General features: G+C 39.1%; 1 non-coding gene across 1 annotated transcript; it reads left to right on the forward strand.

The window, feature by feature from the left end:
* Window positions 1-15,960: 15,960 nt before the first annotated feature.
* Window positions 15,961-16,091, forward strand: LOC123455202. The gene has a single exon (XR_006633749.1). It is a non-coding gene; the product is annotated as a small nucleolar RNA SNORA42/SNORA80 family (small nucleolar RNA).
* The last annotated feature ends 8,393 nt before the right edge of the window (window positions 16,092-24,484 follow it).

Below are 24,484 nucleotides of genomic sequence, written 5' to 3' on the forward strand. Positions count from 1 at the left end.
TGCCAAAGGTGGCTCATGTGTCTGGAGTTTGTTCGCAGTGGCTGGAGGCACTGACAGGTCCATTCTCTCTCTCTCCTTCCTCCCTGTCAAATAAAATAAATAAAAATACTATATTAACAAATAATAACATATAAGTGATCATATAGCATTCACTGTGTAAGAAAAAAGTAGTATAACTTAATCTTTTTAAAAATATATTAACTTTTAATTTTTTAAAAAAAATTATTCACGTATTGAAAGTGAGAGAGAGAGAGAGAGAGAGAGAGAATGGCTTCCAGCCACTGCAAAGGAACTCATGCACCCCCTTGTGCATCTGGCTAACATGGGTCCTGGGGAATCAAGCCTCAAACCGGACCCTTAGACTTCACAGGTAAGTGCTTAACTGCTAAGCCATCTCTCCAGCCCTAAATTTATTATTTTTTGTTAATTAGTTTTGTACTCTGTGAATACAGTCAAGTTGGTACTATGTCCTACACCCTCCCCCTGGCCCCTTCTTGTTGAGGTAAATGGGTCATGCATTGTGGAGTTAGCCCACAGTTATGGGTAGAACCAATGTCTCTGCATATCATGACCCAACATGTGGCTCTGACATTCTTTCCACCTCCTCTTCCACAAAATTTCCCTGGGCCATGTTGGGTTCATTTTTGCTCTGCTTCAGCGATGAGGTGTTGGGGGCCTCTGGGTCTCTGGATATCTGATATGGTAGGAGTTGATTTTCTCTGTGTTGATCTCCTTCACCCTTGTGTTGGTACCTGGTTCACCAAGAGAACAGCACCCTTGCTTGTTTCAACAAGTTTTCTTAGTTTCAGCTGGAACCCTTTTGAGGTATGATGGGGTGGTTCTCTCCTTAGGATCAGCATCTATCTGAAAAAGAGAAGCATATTCTCCAACAGAGAGTAAAGTTAACACCAGACAAATGGGATAATCTTTATTTTTTAATAGAGAATTAAATATGTGTAGGCCCTCTTCTAGCTCATGATTGGTGGTAGCTTGATAATGAAGAGAGGGCTCATGTTTGGATATGGTTCTGACTTGTTTCCCAGCTCCAGCCATGGGTCCCATACCACTGAGGGGATCAGTTAGCCAAATGAAGAGCAGTTGGTTCCCCACCATGGCTGTGCTCCGCTATTGCACTTGTGTGAGCATCACGACAGGCTATTTGCTGCTAAGTAGGTTAGACCATGAGTTGCTTGGACAGATATTGGTCATTTTCCCCCAGTCACCAAACCATATGTGGTTGACATGTAAAATAAATGTAATCTTATTCATGACACATCAAATTCTTTGCTTTAGGTCATTAATTTATTTTTCTAATTGTTTAATAATAATCTTTACTCATCCTGCTAGTAACAACTTGCTTGGCTATTTAGATATGTGAGTGTAAAACTGGGCAGGGACGGGAAAAAGGAAATCTATTACTTTTATGTAGAACTAATGGGCTGGGGTGATGGCTGTCAGTAAGGTTCTATGCTATGCAAGAGCACAGTCCTGAGTCCCAATTCTCAGAACCCACATCGAAGACAGACAGGATGGAGTGCAATTGTCATCCCAGTGCTGGAAACGGTAGGAATTGCTGGTGATCTAGTCTAACTGAATTGAGAATCCATGAGATCTAGATTCAATGAGAGATGCTGTTTCAAAAAATAAGTTGGAGAGCAAGTGAGGTTGTTACCCAATATCAACTTCTAATCTCCACTTACATGTGTACACATGTGCACATACTCACATACACACATTTTCCATGTACATGGGAACATATGTACACTTGCAAACACACCATCCACACAAACTTATCATACTATAAAAAACAATATTAATGAAAACCAACAAACTAAGTAGAAACCATAGGAAGATGTTAGTTATAGGATAGAGAAATAATACAACCATATTCCTTAGTGGGTATTTTTATAAGTGTGCATTGCTCAAAATGCCAGTGCAGTTTAACTCCTACTTTCTGTTTTCTGGAATTTTTAATAACTGGTAGTTCTTCAAATCAAATTACCAGCTCTATATCAAGACTGGCTGATGCTTTGATGTGCTTTTTGAGATATACATAGTTTGACTGGAGCTTTACTTCAAAGAAAAATGAGACTTTTAATAGATGAGTGCTTTCTTCTTGTTTAGAGATAAGTATGTGTGAGTCCTAGACTCTTTCTTTTTCTTTCTTTTTTTTTTTTTTTTAAAGAAGACCTCTCAGAGTGTCAGATGATCAGACAGAGGGCAAACTTCATAAGATTCAGAAGTTTAAATCTCTGTCATTACTCAAGAGAATATCTTTTTTTTTTTTTTTTTGCTTATGTCATTAGAAAATGTTATTTGCTTGAGAGTAAAGAAAAAGACAAGATTTTTCTGAATTTACCATTGAATCATGCTGAATAACTTGAATAAAAAGGAGCTCAAGCATTTTAGAGTCCTCCTGGAAATTTCATATTCCACACAAACCATGACCCTAGAAAAACAGGAATGGATGATAAGTTGGCCATGAAGATCTGACATAGTGGGTATCAGACTCAAACAACCACCGAAGCACAGATCCCAGACAGGAGTGCTTTTGTCTGATTCTGATGTACAAATACCAGTTTTCTAATTCATCCAAAAAATACTTTAGCGATTTTTTTTTTCTGGAAAAAGTTATTTAGAGACAGAGGTCTTAAACATCTCAGAGTATTAAGGTGATAGCTTTGTTTTCAAAGCAAAACTACATGTAAAATGATTTTTGACAGATAACACTTTGGAACAGATTCAAATATTGCATTTATTCTGTCACAACACACAATGGTCTGGCAAAGTATTTTATTCACTGAATCAGCCAAATTAATTGAACCATTTAAAAACTTTTCTCATATGAGTGGTTGAAAAAGTTTTAAGATTTGACCATAAAATGCATCTTGCTTTGGTCCACAGTGACTTCTTGAGTGTACTTGGATTTTGATGTCACAGAATGGCTATGTTACCAAAAGATTATAATTACTTTTGGAATCAAAATAATTTTAAAGAACATGTGGAAAACACATATTTCCATCCTATGGTAGGCTGGCTTCAGCAACAATCTTTGGTATACAAGATACTAATTAGGATAAAACTGTTGTAAGTACCTACATTTCTCCTGAGAATTTTGTCACTTAAACAAAAACAAAACAAAACAAAACAAAACAAAAACTGGAAACTGAGAATATTACTTGGAGGGAAGTTATTTGAAAAACTCTAGGGGCATATATTATTTAGCTGGTACGAGGGGGCAATCTATGCTGGCTACTAAATTCATCTCCCAGAACTTATTGCTAACAAGGTACTCCAACTACAATGCATGGGAGTTCCTTTCACATACACACCATGGAAACGAACAAAATGCACATTGCTGACATAGCCAAGGTAACAGGCCATCGAAGCATTGTGATCATATTAGTCAGGGCTCCAAATTCATTATCTACATTGCACACACCTCCGATTTCCCATTGAATGCAAGTTTGGGCCTCGAGCCTGGACCTCTGAGATGATCAGATAATGGCAGATTCTGCTATCTCAGTGCACACATATGTTTGCTCTCAAAAGCAGACACTGGAGTAGAGCTGCCCCACCCAACCTCCACAGTATTTCTTTCCATACAATTATAACTTTAAAAGTTTAAGTAATATTTGAGAAATGAGTCTTTATTCTTGGGTTTCTTAGGTATTCTATAAAAATTCTCTGAATTGTTTTTAAATAAAACCTTCTTTTGAATATAGACACATCACATGTATATATGCATTTATGCATGTACCTGTATGTGTAGTTTTTGCCAGTTAAATCTATACAAGATTAGATTTTATAAACTTAACTGAACTAAATGTCAAGAAGACACAACAAGTTAAATAAATTTAATATTACTAAATTTAAAATGAAGAGTACCAGCACATATTTTATTCTCAAAACCATGTTTCTTATATATGAAAATATTTTGAAACAAGTTATAAGAAAGGAAAGCTGTAATGAAAACACATAAAAGTGCATCATTTAGGAGGAATAGAGTTAAAAAAAAAAAAAAAACTTGGAACTCTCCTAACTCCCAACTGAAGACAAAATTTGTTATGCCAAATGAATGTATATTCTTGTTTCTTGAGAAGAAAATGGCCTGACAGCCAGTGTGGTTAAATGGGCTCTCCCATTTGGCTATCCACTCACTATCCAATGGTGTATAGCACTTTAAATTTCTTACCTTCAGAGTGAAAACAGCAAAGGCTGATCTATAAAAAGAAAGCCAGCCTCTACTCTAGTGAGATATTATTTTACCCCTCCTTAAGAAATGTGAACAATTTTGACACCATGGAGAACAAAACATAAAAGAACACACAAGTACCAAACTGAATTTTCCTCTTTCCCAGCCCCAGAGATAATAACTACAAAATCACATTACTTACTAACATCTGGCCCTGAAATACGTTCCGGGCACCTGGAGTAGTAAAGTTCTGGTGGAGGGAGTTTTGTCTTCAGTCAATTCATTAAGCTGCAGCGGGCCTAAAATATTAGATCACATCCATCTCATAAAATTGCCACCAGTATTAAACAATAAGTGAGTTTGGAGAGAAGAGAAAAGCACATTTCTTTATTTCTGCTAGCAAGCAAGGGACTTTTTGTTTTTTAAGAACTGCTGTTTGTATGTTATCAGAGCCAAAAATACATATACTAATTATTAAGTTATATTTTCAGATTACAATAACATAATTGAAATATTTTATTTTTAATCATAAATTTCCTTAGGTTACACAAAAGCAAGAAAATTTAAATTTATATTTAGCACAGAGGTAATAGTTTGTCACGTGAACATAGATGAAGGCTTTAACTTTTTAAATTTTATTTTGTTATTTTTATTAAGTAGAAACTTTGTATGGGCACATCATATGTAGTTAGCACATGTTCCCTTCCTTCCTACCTAGTCTCCACTGAGGACCATCTTGTTTAATAAAAATGAACTTGAAGGAGGTTAGGAGAAAGCTATAATCTTTTCGGCAATTTTAGTTAGAAATGGAGGCACAGAGAGAATAAGGAGATGCAACCCCACATGCCACCTCGCCCTGGTACGAGAACAGAGCTCTTGACAGAAATTAAACTTTTCTGATGAAGACATTATCCACAGCACCGCCAATTGCCCAAAGTCTGACATGCTACCTAGACAGATGCCTAGTTGGGCTGGCTCCGAGATCCACCTTCCAATTTACAAATCAATGGATCTTCCTGTTGCTAGCTTCACCCAGCTCTGCCCTGTTCTGCTCTGCTTTTCTGGCTCTGTGTCTCTTCCTTGGGACCCAAGGTGAGTCTGGCTTCCCCCTCACCCAGCTAGGCTAGGAGAGCGTAACACTGTGTCTTGGCTTGGGATTGCTTACTGTTCTGCTTGCCTCTTGTGGTGGTTTGACTCAGGTGTTTCCCATAAACTCAGGTGTTCAGAATGCTAGGTTCCCAGATGATGGAGATTTGGGGATTACCGCCTCCTGGGGGCAGTGTATTGTTGGGGCGGGCCTATGGGTGTTATAGCCAGTTTCCCCTTGCCAGTGTTTGGCACACTGTACTGTTGCTATTTTCCACCTGATGTTGTCCAAGGGGTGATGTCCACCCTGTGCTCGTGACATCATTTTTTCCCTGCCATCATGGAGCTTCCCCCTCGAGCCTGTTAACCAAAATAAGCCCCCTTTTCCCCACAAGCTGCTCTTGGTTGGGTGGTTCCTGCCAGCAATGCTGAACCTGACTGCAACACCTGAGCTTTACAGTTTAGGTTAACTTCTCCCTTTGATGACATGCATGACTTCCCTCTGGCCACTCTGGATCCACCACGTGGGGGCTCTCGCTAGCTCCATGTCGGCTACCTGTGTAGCTTCCTTACATTCAGTATAACCGTGAGAGTAACTCTCTTCACTACTCAATTCTCCTCTGAACTTCTTGGCCTTGCCTTTGACATTCTCCCTCTAATTCCTCCTGGAACCTCACCATTTGCCTCCCTAACGCTCCTCCGCATGAAGGCTCACGTGTGAACACCTAAGGTCTCTCCTCCACAGGCTTTTGGCTCTGCCTATGGCTTTCCTGGAAAACCTCAGTTTACGACCCCTCCACAGGCTTGCAGCTCCTCTCAAGTTTTTTTTTTTCCCCCCAAAGACCTCAATTTCTCGCAAATGAACCTTATAAAGTGTAGTGTTTCCACGTGAGTGTATTTCGTAAATCCATAATTTGTGACATCTCCCTAAACTTAATAATTGATCATTTATCCTTCTTGAGCCCATCTTTATTAGTTATTTACTAAAAGCAGGGCAGAACCCAAGACTTGTCATTTATAAATTCTGTGGACCCCTCCTGAACCTCAAAATCCTGCATCAAACTGAAGGCCTATTTTTCTGGATACTGACAGAATGCTTTATTATACTAAAAAACATATGAATTGGTAAAATATTCATATTTTCCTATTAATAATGTTATATCATTGTTAGACAATCTCTTTTAAAACATGTTAAATTAATTAATTTATTTGTTTATTTATTAGAGAGAGAATGGGTGCACCAGGGCCTCCAGCTGCTGCAAATGAACTCCAGATGAATGCGCCACCTTGTGCATCTGGCTTACATGGGTCCTGGGGAATCAAACCAGGGTCCTTAGGCTTTGCAAACAAGCATCTTAACCACTAAGCCATCTCTCCAGCCCAATCTCTTTAGAATCCTTCTAACATGGGAGGAATACGCCTGATGCTGGTAAGGTCATGTTGCATTCTATATTGGCAGCTGGGAAATGAGCATTTATTGTTCAACTCTTTGACTATGAGGATGCCAGTCACTGTCAGGCAATAGACACTGATGCTGCCTATTATGTCTTCTCTGCCTAGAACTTTATTCGTGTGGTTTAGATTAGCAGTGAATACTCTGGGACAAAGATGGATATTTGTTTGCTTTACCAGATGCATTAAAGGCTGAACAAGAAATGCATCAGATCAAAGAGGTGTCCCCTGAGGGTATTTTGCATTCCTGTGTGATGGCATAAATATATATGCTTACTGCTTTTCTACATGAACATATTAATTCATGAGCCTCTGGAAGTAGGACTTGGGCTTAAGACCTAGGAGAGAAAGCAGCAAAATTCACTGACGATGCCATGAAAGTATTCTCAAAGAAAGGAAAATACCTTAAGAAAATAGTCACCTATGTGATAAAAATTAGTACATATAGTTAAATGCAAAAATTGAGCCCAATCAGAAATATCTGCAATCCAGGCAGGTGGTAGTCGGGCTTATCTCAAAAAATACTTTGAAAAGTTAAATAAATGATTACATTTTCATAATCCGGCCTGAAATCAAGATTACTAGAGACAAGAGGGTCACTCTCCTCATCCAGGAGCCCTCACCTAGTCACCTGCCTCACTTCATTGATAGGCAAATTGTCTCTAAATAATAGGACAGTAAAGATCACACTTGGATAAGACTTTCATTGATGGAAATTCCTACAAATTTAGAGAAGAATAAAATTGGGCATGTGAATGCATAAAATGTGTGATTCAGAGAGTTTGTTACATGGGACCGCTAGTGGAAGATAACTTAGACCTCCCTTCTTAATGAATTGGCTACAAACATTGAGCTAACATGAAATGGTTAGCCATACATTAAGCAGCAGAGCCACAACACCTTTCTGTTGTCCTGGTGAAAATAAAAAAAGAAAAGCACCCAGTCACAATAGGAAAGAAATTACTTGGAAATGGCTACCAAAATTCCCCAAGGAAACAGTGTGTACAGAGTTCAAAAGTAGAAAATACAGGGGCTGTGTCAGGGACTCTAGAAAGCAGGAAGTGGGTGCTAACTAGGATTGACATCCAATATCTTCTCAGAATTATTTATTCCACCCCACCACAGGAGCCAGTTTGGAGGACACAGAGGTTGTTTGAAACAGTGTCTTCTATATCACTTAAAGAATATGCACATATTATTTTAAATAGGCACTTGTTTTACACTCGTATCTAAAAAGCAGGCAAGGTAAAGTAACAGTTACTTTGTCATTCCTGTGACAAGACACCCGAGCGCAAGGCATTTGTGGAGAGGAAGTGTTATTGCTGGCTTACAGTCTGTTGGGGAAGTTCCCCCACAGCAGGAGAAGCAGGGCCGGAGCAGAGCTGGTGTGCTACGGCTCACGCACATGGAGATTGTAGAAGGTACAAGCCAGGTAAAGACCACCACGTGGGGGCTAGACGATAACATCAAAACTCACCTCCCGGGACACACTTCCTCCAAGAAGGCTCTAGCTTCTGTAGGTTCCACAGACACCCCCCACAGTGCCACCAACTGGGACCCAAACATTCAAGTACATTAGCCTGTGGGGGGGAGTTCTGTATCCAGACCACCACAAAAGGCATAATGTGAATATCCGTGCTTTATTCCTTCTCCCTTTCTAAGCATGGTGGCCCATCAAAACACCAGGCAGGTCAACACAGTCAGTTAAACATATGCTTCCTTCTGACTTTCTTACTTATTTAAACACTATGTGCCTCATCAGGGGTGGGGGGTCACACACCTATCACTCCACATGCGTAAGACCAAAGCTGAAGAGTCATGAGTTTGAGGCCAATTGCACATAGTGAGTTCCAAGACAGCCTACATTATGTGATGACATCCTGTCTCAAATAATAGTAGTACCAAAAATCTTTATGGGAAAACTGTGCTGGAATTTGTCTTAGGAAAGGAGAGAGAAAGAGATGGGATGGATGTAACTCAATAAATGTGTATCATAATACCCAGTTATAGGGAATTTTATCATCAGTCTTCTGTGCTCTTCTCAGGGAACATATTATTTTCTTACAAAATGCATCATGAATGTCGCATATAATATTCATTATAATTTACCTCCATTGTTTCGTTGGTTAAAGTGCCTGTCTCACAAAACTCATCATAAAAGACAATGGACATTGTTCAAAATGCATTGTGTTATGCCATAACTTCCCAAAGCCTCAGAGAACAAAAATAACTAGGATTGTGTCTTCTCCTGCGAGTCTTGTTCCTAAACTTTTCTTTCCAGAATCCTGTATCTTCCTGGAGATGCTTAAAGGAAGACACCCTATAATGGCTGCTGTTATTAGTTGCCCTCTAGTTAAGCAACAGATCTGAGAATGTAACCCTAGCTATGAGGAAAAAAAAAAAAAAAATCTAACTCATAAAAGTGGGACAGCAAATGGGAAGGACCTGGGATAGTTAATTTCCATTTTCAACTTAATGAGATTTAATATCCATGTCTCTTTTAGAGTCTCTGAATGGTTGATGGAGGGAGGAAGACTTTTCCCTAGTGAGGGCAGCCATTTCGATGGCAGACTATAAAACTCCAGGAGAACACAGGGCCCTTGGCCAGCTGCCCATGCCACTAGCTCAGAAGGGCAGCTATGCTGTCGTGGTTTTCCTTCATGGACGTTGGTGCTCATTCGCATCAGCCTTCCAGCGTGGACTGAAGATGTGTGTCTATGCAGGAATCCTCCAGGCCTGCAGCGACAGACTGGGGCTGCCGAGGCACCCAGATTTGTGGACTGCACAGCTGCTAGCTTCTGCATCCCTACAGCATGCGGATAGCCATTGCTGGACTTCCCGACTTAAATCCCGGGAGAAAATCCAACATGTTCACTTTTACAGTACAGATGAATTCCACTGGTTCTGTTCCTCTAGGGAATCCTGACTGATGCTGGACCTTTGTGGGATGACTTGCCATTCTAGAAGAAGATGCAATATTCTGCCTTCATGAGTGTACCAGAGGGGAACTAGTACCACTGTGGCTTAGATCTATAACAGATAATGCTCAAAGAACCCTTCACAGCTATTTTTTAATGAAAAATGTAAATTGAATTCCTGCTGTTTCTAGAAACCAAATCATCACTTCATCTGGAGAATATTTTTTTAAATTTATTTTTTATTTTTTATTTATTTGAGAGCGACAGGCACAGAGAGAAAGACAGATAGAGGGAGAGAGAGAGAGAATGGGGACGCCAGGGCTTCCAGCCTCTGCAAACGAACTCCAGACGCGTGCGCCCCCTTGTGCATCTGGCTAACGTGGGACCTGGGGAACCGAGCCTTCAACCGTGGTCCTTAGGCTTCACAGGCAAGTGCTTAACCGCTAAGCCATCTCTCCAGCCCTCATCTGGAGAATTTTGAGAAAAGTATTATGTAGTAACCACTAATGGTGCAGTGTAGCAGGAGCAGAACATCTGAGCAAAAGCCATTACCTAAAAATTTCAGAAGAATTTCAGATTTATAGGACAACAGAAGCCAAAATACAACATAATAAAGCCAGATGGAGAGTTGCACATTTTTAATCCCAGCACTTAGAAGGCAGAGGTAGGAGGAACACCCTGAGTTCAAGGCCACCCTGAGACTACACAGTGAATTCTCGGTGTGATGATTTGATTCAGGTGTCCCTCATAAACTTAGGTGTTCTGAATGCTAGCTTCCCAGCTGATGGAGATTGGGGAATTAAAGCCTCCTGGAGGGAGTGTATTGTTGGGGGCGGGCTTATGGGTGTTATAGCCAGTTTCCCCTTGCCAGTGTTTGGCACACTCTCCTGTTGCTTTGGTCCACCTTATGTTGGCCAGGGGGAGATGTTCCCCCTCTGCTCATGCCATCATTTTCCCTGCCATCGTGGAGCTTCCTCTCAAGCCTGTAAGCCAAAATAAACCTCTTTTTCCCAGAAGCTGCTCTTAGTTGGGTGATTTCTACCAGCAATGTGAACCGGGCTGCAACACTGGGTCAGCCTGTGCTAGAGAAAGACCTGACCTTGAAAAGAAACAGAAAGAGAAAAAATACAATATAACAATATTGTCAAAAGCCAGAATATTGTCTTTGATTGTAAATCCATAAGATATCTTTTTAAATATGAAGTTGGATATAGATTTATTCACGCTGAAAAATAGTAGCTCTGGATTGAGTGAGACACTTATCACAACTCAAAACACACTACACATACTTAAAACATACGCACACATATGTATGTGCCAAACAAAAGAGGGGTCTAGAGAGATGGCTTAGCAATGCCGGCGCTTGCTAGCAAAGCAGAAGGACCCAGTTCTCTTCTCCAGTATCCAGATAAAGTCAGATGTACGAAGTGGCACATGCCTCTGGAGTTCGTTTGCAGTGTCTAGAGGACCTGACATGTCCATTCTCTCTCTCTCTCTCTCTCTCTCTCTCTCTCTCTCTCTCTCTCAAATAAGTAAATAAAATATTTTAAAAATAGGTACACAAATTCAGACAACTCTCATGTTTCTTTCCTTAAACAATAAAGTGTTACAATAGAATGTAAAATTGTATCATATCTTTCTTAATATGAAGGACTGCATGCATTTTCTTGTACTTTGTTTATTTTTGAAAATATAGTAACATTTATAAGATTCTCCACGTTTACAGAGTAGCATATTAGGGTAAAATGACATTTATGTAAGCATTATAAATACATTATCATACAAAGTAGGAGATGGAATTTATTTCTATCAGTCTTTCCTATCCCCCTCCTTTTTTTTTTTTTTTTTCTGTCTTTCCACATTCCTAGCTCTTGCCTTTGGAGTTTCATGTCTTTCTTTCTATTCCCCTAGCTTACACATATGAGATAAAATGTGTGATATTTGTCTTTGTGGGGCTGTCTTATTTAACTTCACATGATAATCTTTTGTTCTATCCATTTGTCTGTAAATGGCATGATTTTATCTGTCATTTTCACTGTAGAAAAAGTCATGCATACATTCCACATATATACTGAATTTTCTCTATGCATTTGTTAGTTGATGTATATCTAGGCTGATTCAATAATTGGCATATTGTGAGTAGTTACCTAATAAACATTGTTATGTAGATATATCTAAGAAGCTGATTTGATTGTTCCATATATTATCCTTGATATATGTTTATTTATTATAAGTGATATTTTGTAACATGGGATTTGCAGGAGTTTAACTTTTATAAAAGAAAAGATGTTATCATCTCACCCTGAGAAGGAGACATGTTAACCTCTAAATGAATGTTTATAAAGATTTTATCTTCAGTAACAAATTGAAACTAATTAGATGGATTAGAATACTATTGACTATTACATATGAAATAAAGATATAACAACTCATGACTAATTTCCATTGGCATTATTTACCACTTGTGAGAATAACAGATACTTGGCATGAGAAATTAAATATCTGTCAGGTCTCCAGGGTTAATAGTGCATTTGAAAAGGTTTACCATAATGGAAATATACAAAACTGACAATACAACATTTACTCAAAGGAAAATGTTCTTCAATTTCTGACAAAACTGTCTAACATTCAAAGAACCAGTTTACATTAAGAACAGTACTGAAAATACTAGATAACCATGCTACAAAAGTACACTTTTTAAATATCTTATTTATTTATTTGAGAGAGAGGCAGGTAGAGAGAAAGAGAGAATGGGTGTGCCAGGGCCTTTTGCCACTGCAAATGAACTCCAGATGCATGCACCCCCTTATGCATCTGGCTTACATGAGTCCTGGGGAATTGAACCAGAGTCCTTAGGCTTCACAGGCAAATGTCTTAACCACTAAGCCATTTAACCAGCAACCCTCTTTTTGTTGCTATAGGATATTAACTGAGCTTGGTCTCCAGTGCTGGGAACACAGATATGTATTACCTCATTAAAACAAAGAAAAAAGTATTCGTTTAAAAGTACATAAATGTATTATTTTATTTTATTTTTTTAAATTTATTTATTTGAGAGTGACAGACACAGAGAGAAAGACAGATACAGGGAGAGAGAGAGAATGGGCACGCCAGGGCCTCCAGCCTCTGTAAACGAACTCCAGACGCGTGCGCCCCCTTGTGCATCTGGCTAACGTGGGACCTGGGGAACCGAGCCTCGAACTGGGGTCCTTAGGCTTCACAGGCAAGCGCTTAACTGCTAAGCCATGTCTCCAGCCCAAATGTATTATTTTATAAAAGGAGGACTGTGAATGATGATGTAAAAATATCACTGAATAAATAAATGTTGCTTATCATAATGTTCTTAGCTAAATGTGTTATATTCAGGTAAATTATATGGATAAAATATATGAACATATATGGACATATATGAAATAGAAAGAATGCGTCCAAGAATCTGAAATCAGAATAGGCCTGTCTGGATAAGAATAATGACAACACTGGATCAAAGTGTTCAAGTAAAGAAATTAAACGCAGCATGATTGTTCATAACATGGAGATTTCATAAGTGAGAATTTAACTTAAACAACTTTCCTGAACTTATCTACATTTTCTTCTTATTATTTTTGCCATGTGTATGTGTGTATGCTTTTCATGCATTTGTACATTTGTGTTCATGTGTGGTTGTTCATGTTATGTGCACATGACAGAGAGCAAAGGCCAACACCAATATCAGTTACTCTCCATCTTATCTTTGAATTTATCTTATTGATTTATTTACTTATTTGACAGAAATAGGCATTTATATGTCCATATATATATATATATGTATATATATATATGTATATATATATGTATATATATATATATATATATATATATATATATATATATATATATATGAGAGAGGGAGGGAGAATGGGTGTGTCAGTGCCTCTAGCCACTGCAGTTGAACTCCAAATACATGTGTCACCTTGTCCATCTGGCTTATGTGTGTACTGGGGATTCGAACCTTGTTCCTTAGTCTTTGCAAGCAAGCACCTTAACCACTGAGCCATGTCTGCAGCCTTACATTATTTTCTGAGACAGGACATCTGACTAAACCATGAGCTCATGGATTCAGCTAGATTATAAGATCCTTCGGTCTCTGCCACCCACTGTTAATACTACAGACCCACAACACTTGTCACTTTGGATTTTACTTGGGTACTTTCAGTATGAATCTAGGTATTCGAACTTGTGAAGAAGCAATTTCCCACGGTAACATTTCCCTGTACGTCCTATTTACTGTTAAGTGTCATTGAGATGTCACCTAGGTGTTGCACCTTAAGTAAGAGTGTAACAAAACAGATTCAGTAACAAGAAGGTATTTGGACGATAAATAAACTGATAAAGATTTGAGGCAGGAAGAAATGGATACAGGCTTTGTGGCATCAGCCAAATTCCCATGGCGCGTGGGTCCTAAGTGATCCATGCTCCTGGAGTTCCTCCAGGAATTCCTGGCTCAGCCTCTACCTCTCCTGAACTTAGTCCTGACCAGGCATGGATAACCTGAGGATGGAACTTCTCAGCACCTCTGTTCTGTACGCGTGAGGACACTGAGATAGCAAACCTGAACCAAGCCCTCCACGTGCTTTTGCGTGGTGGCGCACTCGCCTTTAATTCCCAAACTTGGAGGGCAGAGGTAGGAGTATCGCCGTGAGTTCAAGACCACCTTGTGAGTGCATAGTGAATTCCAGATCAGCCTGGACTAGAGTGTGCGACTCTACCTCACGAAAACCAGAGGGGGAAAAGGGTGTAAGTGAGCCAAACTGGGAAGAAGAGCGCGCGCAGCACTACTTGCACCGCCCCGCGTCCTGTGGCCCACGCACCCCCTTCAGGCTGGACTCCCCTCTTCTCTTCCTCCCGTGGTCCCGACGCAACGCCCTGCCTCTCTTCACCCGTGTTCCAACTTACCTGCCAATCTTGAACACGCCATCGGAGACTTGCACACGAGAGGATACACGCCGCGTTCTGCTTTGCAATCCGGGATTACCACACTTGGTATGTTGTCGTTTCGTTCTCCTTGCCGGGACAGATCACCGGACCAAAGGCACCTACGGGACGGGAGTCATTCCGGCTTACCTTCTTCAGAAGAAGCTTCGCGATGGCATGTTTGGAAAGGGGTTGCACATGCCCTCTGCCACAGCAAGAGAGAGAGAGAGAGAGAGTGCAGAGCGCGGGCAATGCTGGCACGGCTGTAACCCTCCCAAGGCCCGCTTCAACAAGACTGCGCCTCCGCAGCAGCCTTCAGCTGGGCAGCAAGCGCTCAGAACACAAGCATGTCTAGCGGACATATGATTCAAACCGCCGCATAGTGTAGATAGTGTAGTTTCAACTTCCCTTCAGTTTCATTGGTGTTCTGTCATGGATGGGGGAGGAGAAAATGAAACACTCATGCCTTAAAAGTTATTAGCAATGGGCTGGAGAGATGGCTTAGTGGTTAAGCGTTTGCCTGTGAAGCCAAAGGACCCTGCTTGGAGGCTCGATTCCCCAGGACCCACGTTAGCCAGATGCACAGGGGGGCGCACGCATCTGGAGTTCGTTTGCAGAGGCTGGAAGCCCTGGCGTGTCTACTCTGCGCCCTCTCCCTCTCTCTCTCTCTGTCTGTCGCTCTCAAATAAATAAATAAAAATAAAATATATTTTTTAAAAAGTTATTAGCAGTGATTGGTTGTTGGTAGATAAGGAGACATTTTCTCCTGTGATATAGCCGTTGGCATGTTGTACCGGTTTTGGCAAATAATTTTCCATATTGTTGCGGTCAGGTTCTCATTGCTGGGAGAAAACACTCACCCAAGAGCAACTTGTGTAGGGGTGAGGGGGAGGGTTTATTTTGGCTTATAGACTGGAGGGAACCTTCCTTGATAGGAGGGCAAAACAATGGCATGAGCAGAGGGTGGACATTACCCCCGGGCCAAAATAAGGTGGACAATAGCAACAGGAGAGTGTGCCAAACACTGGCAAGGAGACACTGCCTGTAACACCCATAAGCCCGCCCCCCAACAACACGCCGCCTCCAGGAGGTGTTGATTTCTAAATCTCCCATCAGCTGGGAACCTAGTCTTCATACATCCTAAATTTATGGTGGGTGGGAACCTGAATCAAACCGCATTCAGGCAGCCCTAGTTTCACACAGGGGGTGGCACACACGCTCAGACGCATGGAGAAAAAGACATCTAACTAGCAAAGGGACTCCTTAGAATGAGGAAGGGGTTCAGTGGGAGAGTGACAAGGAGGGATGAAAAAGGAAGGTAATGATTAGGATTATGATCAAAATATGGTATATGGGGCATGGATGTGGATGTCTGGCAGGCCCGGGGCCCCGGTCCTGCCACACTGTCCCATGCCAGACAAACTGGCCCCGAACCATTGCCTGGCCTCTCCCTGTAGCCTGCTGGCACTGAAGTGGGTTGCACATTAGAAAAAAAAAAAAAAAAAAAAAAAAAAAAAATATATATATATATATATATATATATATATATATATATATATGGTATATGCATGCATAAAACTTTCAACCAATGATCGGAAAGATTAAAATATTTTCCCTTGCATTCCTTACACTACAGATCATTCGTTTTCTGATTCAGTGTGTGTTTATTGCTTTTTTTTAAAAAAAATTTAATTTATTAGTTTTCTTTTCAGTAAATACAGGCAGTTTGGTTGTGCCAGCTGTCCAGCATCGGGCTGGGTACTCAGGACACAGGGACCATTAGGGGCACTATGCAGCCACTGACCACTTTGTACTTGGAAAATGGTGGCCGCTAGTGACTACTACATGTCACTGTGCAGGTTTCTGGAAACATAAACACAGGACACTCATTAGCTTTGGGCAGGAGAATCGTAGAACGATTACTAGAAGTGTCCTATGATTTATGCCTTGAAATATAAATATAAATATAAATATAAATATAAATATAAATATAAATATAAATATAAATATAAATATAAATATAAATATAAATATAAATATAAATATAAATATAAATATAAATATAAATATAAATATAAATATAAATATAAATATAAATATAAATATAAATATAAATATAAATATAAATATAAATATAAATATAAATATATATTGGTTTTTCGAGGTAGGGTCTCACTCTGGTCCAGGCTGACCTGGAATTAACTCTGCAGTCTCAGGGTGGCCTTGAACTCACGGCGATCCTCCTACCTCTGCCTCCCGAGTGCTGGGATTAAAGGCATGCACCATCATGCCCGGCGATAAATATAATTTAAAAAAAAATATTTTATTTTGTTATTATGAGAGAGGATAGAATTGGCCCCACAGGACCCTTAGCCACTTAAACCACTGAGCAATCTTCCAGCACTAGATAGAATTATTTTACTAGGAGCATAATTTCTTCCTTTTACTGTGCAAATTATTAAAACTACTTAAATTTCTAAAATGTGTCTTTTTTCAACACAACTTGTATAAAACTCATAGGCTAATTAACAAATGGCCCACTGGCTTTGTTCTGTGTCTTTAAACATCAGTAGCTTGGTAGCATTTGATGCTTTTTTTAATCTCTCTCTCTTTTTTGTTTTTAATTGTTTGAATCATCACAGAACTTTCTTTGTCTTTATTTCTGAGGTGCTTTCTTTTCCCTGGCATCCTTTATGTCTGTCTTTTCATTTTCCTCTGTGTTCCATGTGCTACTTATAATGATGCCTGACTTTTTTTAAAATTTATCTTTTATTTTCCTTTTTTATTTCTAGAAATCTGTTTAGTTCTAGGCATTACCCTTTAAAGAAAGAAACAGTGAACACACTGAAAGCACATCAAATGACTTTAAACCTCCAGAGAAGGCCCAATGGGACATGAAAAGTGCCTTCAATTATTTGAATGGCTGTTGAGTGGAAAAAAAAAAGAAAAAAGGATTGCATTTATTTTGTGTTTCCAAAGGGAATGGCTAGCACCAAGGTCCAGAATTTTAAAGGGCCAGGTTTTGGGATCATGTTAAGAAGGACATTTGTAAAAACTGTTTAAAAAGAAAGTAATACTGCATTGGTAGGGACATAGGGAATGTTCTTGGCATTAAAGGACTGTCAAACGCAGAATAAATGACAATTTATTCAAGGCGATGTTCTGGGGGAATGATGCATCAGATGAAGATGGAGCATTAGGGTATTTAACATCTATCATGACTTAGAGATCACACTGCGCCATGATCCCCTGCGTCTTTCTATTGTTCAGGTAAGTCAAGCCCATCCTCAGGTATAATTCATCATGCTGCTTTGTAAGTCCACTTTCCGGATGATTTCCCATCTGCTACTGGGACTATCTCCACATAGTCACACACACTCTGGTAACTTGAGACTCATCCCGGGTTCATTTTTTCTCTTCTGTTTTTCATGTCTAGCCAGCTATCCCATTTACTCACTACTGCATTTGAATAGTGTCTTCCATTGGCCCTGTGTTCCATACAAAATGAGTCATGTTATTTTCAGCCTTCCCTAGAACTGTGACAGAGAGAATATTAATTTTCTTTTATGATATCCTGTTGGTCCAGGGTCTAGCTCTGTAATATACTGTGAAGGGTGTCCAGTCCCAGATCAACTTCAAAATCTTCACTATAATAAAGACATATGTAAATAGCAAATATATGAATAAATTTAAATTCCTTTAAGCTGATTTTAGGACATCCAAATATATTGCTTTTCCTAGGTTCTCCTTTACTTAATAACATGGGTGATGTTACTAACATATACCTGCTATTAAATAATGTTTCTCCAGGTGAAGCGGTCATTCTTACAATAATTGCAGGTAACACTTACCTGACCATTGTGTTTTTATTTTATTTTATTCATTTGGTTTTTGGAGGTAGGGGCTCACTCTACTGCAGGCTGACCTGGAATTCACTATGTAGTCTCGGGCTGGCCTCGAATGAACTCACAACGATCCTCCTACCTCTGTTTTCCTGAGTGCTGGCATTAATCAAGGATGATGTGCTTCACCACACCTGACATAAATTGCAGGTAACCCTTCCCTTGAATATATATTTCTTACTCTTTCATCTATGCTCTGATTTTTATCTGTTTCTCATATTTCATCACTTTTCTTAAAATCTACCTTCTATTCCATATAACATTCATTTCTTAATTCCCTTTATATTTAAATCATTTTGAGCTAAAACAAACTATTTTATTTATACTTACCCTAGATAAAATAAATAAACTTAAGGGGAAAAATCTTGGGTTTAGCACATTATACAGTGTTAAAAACTGTTGAATATATATATATATATATATATATATATATATATATGATTTACCAATACAGACATAAGATGTAGCTATGTACATAAAAATCTCTAGATGAACACTTGTTGAGAGACACTAGCTTCCTTCATCTTTGAGCTGTCTTCATTTGCGTTGCTATAAAGTGACTTGTATTTAGAAAGTTTACAAGGCTTGAAAAATTACTGTGTAACTCAGAAGTGTTTGGACTGGATGTGTAGAATACTTACAGGTATTTGTATGTAATGCCCTAGTATTTTATTATCAAAGTATTTTATTATTAACCTAAGGCTGGTTGTGGTGGTGCTCATTTAATCCCAGCACTCCAGAGGCAGATGTGGGAGGATCACTGTGAGCTCAAGGCCACCCTGAGACTATATAGTGAATTTCAGGTCAGCCTGAGCTAGAGTGAGAACCTACTTCCAAAAGCAAAAACAAAAACAAAAAATATCAGACTAAGGAGAGCATAGAAAACAGACAACCTCTAAAATATGTGTATGTATAGGATGAATCAGAATGGATAAGCATGTGAATACAATAAAATTCCAGGATTTATCATTTATTTGTCATTAATAAAAATAAAATTGATTAAAATTCTGAATATCAGCATTATTGATAAGTTATCTAACTTATTTATAGCTGTTAAAATGTTAAAGTACTCACATTTGTCCATTGTTATATACATATTTTTTGACAAATGTGTCGTTTGATAGCACAGTATATCCTTCAACTAGTTCTGTAGCTAAACTTGAACTTGAAATGTTCCTACCTCAGTCTTTTAATTGCTGGGATTACAGACATGCAACATCATGCCTGGCTTCACTGATACATTTTCATTTCATTCATAACAATTTTCACATTGATTTTTCAAAATTCTAACATAGAATTTTATGTTCTGCCTTTGTACTTCATCCTGTGTTGTTATTCATCTTTAAAAAATTATTTATTTATCTATTTGAGAGAGAAAGAGAGAGAGAGAAAGAGTCAGCACACCAGGGCCTCCAGCCACTGCAAACGAACTCCAGATGCATGTGCTATTTTGTGCATCTGGCTAACATGGGTACTGGGGAATCAAACTTCAAACTGGGGTCCTTAGGCTTCACAGGCCAGTGCTTAACCACTATTCCATTTCTTCAACTCTATTTATCTTTGTTATGAGAGAGAGAGAGAGAGAGAGAGAGAGAGAGAGAGAGAGAAAGAGAGAGAGAGAGAGAATTGGCATGCCAGGGACTCTAGCCACTGCAATCAAACTCTAGAGACATGCACCACCATATGTGCATCCGCCACCATGCACACAGAGGCCTCCCTGTGCGTCTGGCTTATGTGGGTTCTGAAGAGTAGAACCTGAGTTCTTAGGCATTGTAGGCAAGCACCTTAATAATTAAGCCATATTTTCAGTTCTGTGGTTGCCGGGCTCCCTCAGCATGCAGGTAATGCTGAGGAAGGACTAGGCCTGCTGGTTCTTCCCAAGGGGTTGAGAAGGAGGGTGGGCGTCATGGGACCCAGAACCTCTCCTAGTCACCGGAGAAAAACCACACTGAGTCAGGAGTCTTGTGGAAGCAGGAACTCACAGGAACTCGCTTTATTGCTATGAGCAGTTGCCTATAAAATGTTGGGGACAAAGGCGGGGAAAAGGTAAGGGCCAATAGTAAACTGTGACTATTGAAATGATAATTCCAACTCCTACGCGGAAGTAGCAGGCTAGAAGCCATTAGGCGTCTTGCTGAGTCATAGCTGGCCAGAGACAGGTCGCCAAACTTTAGCTACGCTCAGGAAGTTCCACTAGGCCTCACGCCTGGGCCTTTCAGGGCCCAACATCTGGTTACCTTTTGATCCATTGTTTCATTTCCTGCTTTGGATTTTGTCTGAATTCCTCACTGTGGGAAATTCTTCTTCATTTCCTTGTCTTGAGGCATGGTCTCACTAGGTAGCCTAGGCTGACATATAATCAACTGACGGGATTGTCTACGACTGGTGATCGTCTTGCTTCAGACTTCCTAGTGGTGGCATCACAGGAAGGTGCCCATCATACCTGCCTCTACCATGTGAAATCTTGGAAACAAGCACTTGCTGCACAACTTGGGCATCATCATTACGTGATTGGGAAGATTAGCATACAGGTTGCTATCTTCACACAAGCTCTTTGAATAGGTTTCACTTCGCTCCCGCCAAGAACCAACAGCTATGCCTTATAAAGAGACCTGCTGTGACATCCTTGTGCACACTGATGGATGCACAACCATGCTATACTGTCGCGTCAGATGTCTGCACTGCCCGCTTACTTCCACTAGCTACTTGTGCATGCAGTCTTTTCCTGGGTGCTTTAACCTGTCAATAACCACCCACCTCATCACAGTTCCTTCATTATTCACTTTTCTTTTGGCTGGATCAGCTAGGGAGGCATGTCTGGCCCGAGCAAGCCAAAGAAAGTGAAGCAGGAAAGTGTTGAGCAGGGCAATGGTGCTGTGTGCAAATCTCAAACTCCATGCGCCAGACATTTTGATTTACATTCAACCCTGATCAAAACTAACGATGCAAAAACAAAGAACACCATTCAGAATGTAAATATGTCTGATCCATTCTACTAGAAAGAAAATTAAAAGATAATTCGTTAATTAAATTAATCAATTACTTAATGCTATTTATTTGAAAAGCTCTATGTAGGGATGGCTGACAGGGACCTCAGGATCCTTCTGCCTCAGCCACATGGATGCTGAGATTGCAGAAATGCAACACTAATCCTTGTAGGTAACATTTAAAAGATAAAAATTTAGGATGTGACCTCCTTTGAGAGTTCTTCCTTTAAATACTTTATTTATTTGAGTGAAAGAGAAAGAGAGAGAGAAGGAGATAAACACAGAGAGATAATGAGCACACCAGGGCCTCTAGCCACTGCAAGTGAACTCTAGATACATGTGCCAACTTATTCATCTGGCTTACATGGATACTGGGGAATGGAACCAGGTTCCTTAGGGTTTTCAGGCAAGTGCCTTAAATAATAATCTTTCCACCCCAAGTGTTCTTATTTTTATATTGACATACCAAATTGCTCGGAGCTTCAGATTATCTACCTATAAATATGCTTTAAAAGGAATCATTTAATTGGTTATCACTTTTCTAAAATAATTGTTGAGAAGTCACCCTATTTTATATCATTTTAAAAAATAAATTATTTAGATAATGATAAGCTACTGACTACATAGATGTATGGAAAAGGAGCGCTTGCACACTGCAAAAAAATTTGAGCTATGAACCTGAATTAATAGTGTAGTCCTTAGCTCTCTAGAAGGTTCTGTGAATAATTCATAGACTTGAATATACCTTTTAATTTGGCATCACCAGGACACTTTCTTTATGGGCTGAATATAAAATAAATTTCTTCTTATCCAATGAATGAATTAGCTATGAATGGAAAATGATCTCATAACTTAAGTTAATGCTTTTTTTTTCCTTTGCTGCTTAGAAAATGAGAAAATGACAAAGGACTCTTGTTCCTTTTTTAGTCATCATTTTCTTCTAAAGAACAAAAAATAGCAATGTCTACCCTACAGTTGATTGATGTCTTGGAAAATATAAAGTTTCCTTATCTATCACATTTATACCTGCCTCTGGTTTTTTCTTTCTTGGGAAATGTTACCCTCAAGGAAAAATCATGCTGGAAACATCCTATTTTAATTTCTTCATTTTCACGATAGCTCTCAGATGTGTGTGGTATCCAAAAGAGTCCCCAGGGATGAGTAGATTTTTTTTAACTTCATTTCTTCACATATATTCTTCTTGCAAGTGTGAAAGAACGAAGCCTCGGGGGCTTTTCTTCTCCCTCTAAGAAAGACTCAAAGTTCTTCACTTGATTGTATAATTGTGAGGATGATTAACTTTGCAGGAACAGCAGAACTTTTAATCCCATCACATGAATAGTACACTTTGATGTTATTTATGGCCGCAATACACCACCCATTCATTTAAATATCATAGGAAAATCAATTGACTCCAGGGAACATGGGAATCTCAATCTTGGCCTGATTATAATAGGTGTGGTATGAATTTAATGAGAATTAAACATTAAACATATTGTGTTTATGAAAAGATGTATTCTTTGTTCTACAGAAGAGAGTTGGTATTTTTTGAAATTTCATTCTGAATACTTTTACCTATTAACTTTTTTCTGTACAAAAGTTTATGTTTTTTCCTTGGTGTCTTTGAAATTTTATAAAATCCCTAAAGGAGTTGTCAGCTCTGCCATGCAATGTTCATAAAATGCCATAATCATTTCCAGTGGTTAAGTGTGCAATAACATCTATGGCCAAATGATCCAGAGCTTTGAGACATATATATCTTCGTAAAAGAGAAAGGAAAGAGAGAAAAAAAAAAAAAGGTAAGGGAAGTAAAATAAAACAGACGTTTACCTAAGCTAGTTATTATAGCTAAGGGAACCAGCAAGTTTTAGAAGAGACCTACTGAATGATTAAAACTTGTATTTCCTGTGCTGCTCTGCATTCTGATTCTGCACTTAGATGCTCTGTAGCCTTTTCTGGTGGGTTCTTTTCACTTAACATTTTGTGTTTTAGTTCCTCAGTGCATGCTTATGAATTGTGAGGTTTTTTGTTGTTGTTATTAATGCTTTATTTATTTATTTGAAGGAGAGAGGGAGAGAGGGAAGGAGGGAGGGAAAAAAGAGGAAGCAGATATATATAAAAAAGGGGCGCATTAGGGCTTCTAGCCACTGCCAAGGATCTCCAGACACACCCACCACTTTGTGCATCTGGCTTCTGTTGGTACTTGAAAATTGAACCTGGGTCTTTAGGCTTCACAGAAAGGTGCTTAACAGCTAATTAATCTCACCAGCCCAGTTATTAGCTTTTTTAAGCATATACAATTTTTTAGCATAGTTGATTAATTCATTTCACCTACTGAAAGTGACTTCATTTTTTCAGTTTTGTGCAAGCATCAATGAAACGTTTCCAGCATCCATGTGCAGGTCTTTGGGTAGGTACACACTTCCCATTTGTGTAGACAAAAACCAGAGTGCAACTCTTGGGTAATGTGATAAGGAAACATGCTGTTGTACAAACCTGGGAAGCGGTCTTCCAAAACAGGCACATCCCACTGTGCTCTTACCAGCCATACATACTTCCTATTTTACACATTTATTATCATTTGCTTAAAACATCTGGTAATGTCTGCTTTGCTAAGATCCATAGAGATATTTGTGATTGTTAACATTAGGTATACATGTATAAATGGAACTTGATAGATTGTAACCTACATAGAAATGTAGAATATCACTCAAAACTTAGTAATACTATTTAGTGACAATCTTTACTCACAATCGTTACCAGCTATATGTGAATTTGACTCAATTTATTTGTCATTAAGAACAATTGCTTTAAATCTGTGGAGATTCTCTTATTAAAACAAACATCAAGATACTAAACTTCTATAGCAGTGATGTGTATGGCTGATGGAATTTATTGGCTACTTATATTTATAAAATATTCCATTTGACATTTAAGTGAAAACAAAATCAAGTTCTCTTTGTTGCAAACCAATTTTCAAATTAAGCCTTT

Source organism: Jaculus jaculus, chromosome 15, assembly GCF_020740685.1.
Source record: "Jaculus jaculus isolate mJacJac1 chromosome 15, mJacJac1.mat.Y.cur, whole genome shotgun sequence".
In the NCBI taxonomy this organism is placed as follows: domain Eukaryota; kingdom Metazoa; phylum Chordata; class Mammalia; order Rodentia; family Dipodidae; genus Jaculus; species Jaculus jaculus.